General features: G+C 43.9%; 1 long non-coding RNA gene across 1 annotated transcript in view; it reads right to left on the bottom strand.

The window, feature by feature from the left end:
• LOC103916919 overlaps positions 1-2217 on the bottom strand; it is a 5113-nt gene extending 2896 nt beyond the window's left edge. Inside the window, exons 1-2 of the long non-coding RNA XR_663604.1 lie at positions 2030-2217; positions 1508-1765 (exon numbers count right to left, since the gene is read on the bottom strand). This is a non-coding gene — a long non-coding RNA (uncharacterized LOC103916919). The remainder of the gene's footprint in view (positions 1-1507; positions 1766-2029) is intronic.
• Between the last annotated feature and the right edge of the window lie 54 nt (positions 2218-2271).

Here is a 2271-nt window from a genome sequence, read left to right on the forward strand (position 1 = left end):
CATTACTACTCAAACTTTCTTACACAAAGTTAAGCCTCTACCGTAATCATAGTTTACTTCTGAGATAGCATTGGCTGCCGCAGACAAGTAACAGTAGAGCTGTCCCCTAGCAGAGAATGAAGACATGAGCAATTTTAGATATGCAATTTTAGCTGTATTTCTCTTCGTACAGCAAGATAGCTTTTCTTCTGGCAGGCCTACGGCTAGAGAAAGCGGCCACCAAATCTTGTGGTTTCATAGTCAACAGCTGTTTTTCATTGAAGTATAAACTGCCAGGCAGTCTGCAGGGAAAAGGCCTGCTCCTTGCGGACCAGCCCTAGAAATAGAAGCACTGGAGACCTGTACAAGCTTTTGGTGAATTTCCTAAAAGCTTACAGAAAGAAACTTGACCATCTTGATTACATTTTGTCAAAGTTAAGTGCACCAACAGGCTCTGCAACCTCAACCCCCTTCCATGGCTGCCTGTGCTCCAGATCAGCTCTGAAAGCAGAACTGCATTGCCTTGGATCAGACTGCTGTGAGAACACCTAAGCTGTGAGAGAAAAAAAACAGCAAGAAGCCTAATCGGGGGCCAGGCCCGTGCACTCGTCTTCCTCCATTGGTCTGGGAGCTGTATTTAAGCTCAGGCCCTTGCGCTTGGTCCTTGTACAACTCAGCGCAGAACAGATTAAATACTTCACAGAAAGCTCTGAAGACTTTAATTTCCTCTGCTGCGTACACTTAAATGCACTTCCTCTTCTCACTACCAAGCTCTATTCATCTTTAAGAAAAAAAAAAGACAAACATAAAGCTTACAACAATAAACCTTAAACATTTACTAGAGCCTTTCCATGACTCTCTAGAGTCACTGAGCTTTCTTTTCCTGAGAACTGTTTTCTTCTGTGTTTATTCATGCTCAGAAGGGTCCTGTTTTGTCACAGCTATAGCAGTTGTATTATTAAAGGACAAGTAAAATAGACCTGTAAATTATAAACAGAAAGTACAACTCAGAGTGATCTTTGGTTTCATTCTGGTTAATAAAAATACAACAGATCAGTTAGCCCTCTAAGGCATAGTTTACAGCATTTTTATAAACTCCCAAAACACACTGTTTTACAAACAAATTGGAGAGTATTATCCCTGGTTTTGATGTTGGGGTTTTTTTTTACATTACTTAACAAATGACGGAAGAACTGTAGTGATCCACCACAACAGCAATAACAATAAAGGCAGCAGTTGCAATGAGTGAAGACTATACATTCATATTGACCTTTCCGTACACATAAATCAAGTTCTAAAATTGTCTATACCTGTTCCACACCAGGGGAAGGAGCTGCAGCCATTCTGCCCAGTGGCTGACTTTTGAAGGCCAAGAGATATAGAAGAGAGATTATAGAGATACAAGAACATTTCAAGCAAAATTAACTTTCCACAGCAAGCTAATTAGGGTAAACTACACCCCATCCCATAGATTAAACCAACACCCTACAACCCACAGGGAAAGTCAGGCCTCATTACGTACCCATACCTGGGAGAAGCATGTGTGGTCGCTGGTGGTTTTTTTTCAGGAGTTACTGGGAGTTTCACCCTGGTCTGGGGGTCAGCTCCGACGTGTCTCACCCAGTGCTGCGAGCAGATGCTCCTGAAGCATCCTCGTCGTATTTTCTGCATTGCTTCTTGAATTGCACCAGGAACGGTCACAGGGCAGGACAACCAGACACCAACAGATACCGATCATCAGTTCTTCAATGTCCAGGATTTTTCCTCTGAAGAACCTTTTCTTTCCCTTGAATTGCATTTTAGTGCAAAGGATACAATTTGTAATATTAGAAACTACTTTTTTTTTTTCTACCTTTTAGCTTTTTTTACAAACTGATAATTTTCTAAGTAGGATTTTACAATGTGGCAAAGCTTACCACATCCTCACTTCATTAGCTTCCCTGTATGAATTTAAAAAATCACGTGGGCCTTAGCCTCTTGCAGAGTTTTAAGCAGGACCAGCCCCTGTGACATACGTGTTCCATTTAAACACCAAGAGCATGTTGCATACCATCAAGCCATGACAATGTTCACCACCCTTTCCAAACAGGGATTACCGTTGGTATCGCTGCACTGAACTGAGGGGCTAGGTGTAAAATAACGCCCGAGGAGATCGAGGGTACACCGCTCGGCGGGAAGCGCACCTTAAATCCCAGCCAGAGTCACGGCGTCCCTGCAAGCCGGGGCAGGACATGCCGCGGGGCCGGGGACAGCAACCGCGCTGTGGGCGTGTCCCCCCCGGCGGGGACGGCC

The sequence above is a fragment of the Pygoscelis adeliae genome, unplaced genomic scaffold, assembly GCF_000699105.1.
Source record: "Pygoscelis adeliae isolate BGI_AS28 unplaced genomic scaffold, ASM69910v1 Scaffold485, whole genome shotgun sequence".
Lineage (NCBI taxonomy): Eukaryota > Metazoa > Chordata > Aves > Sphenisciformes > Spheniscidae > Pygoscelis > Pygoscelis adeliae.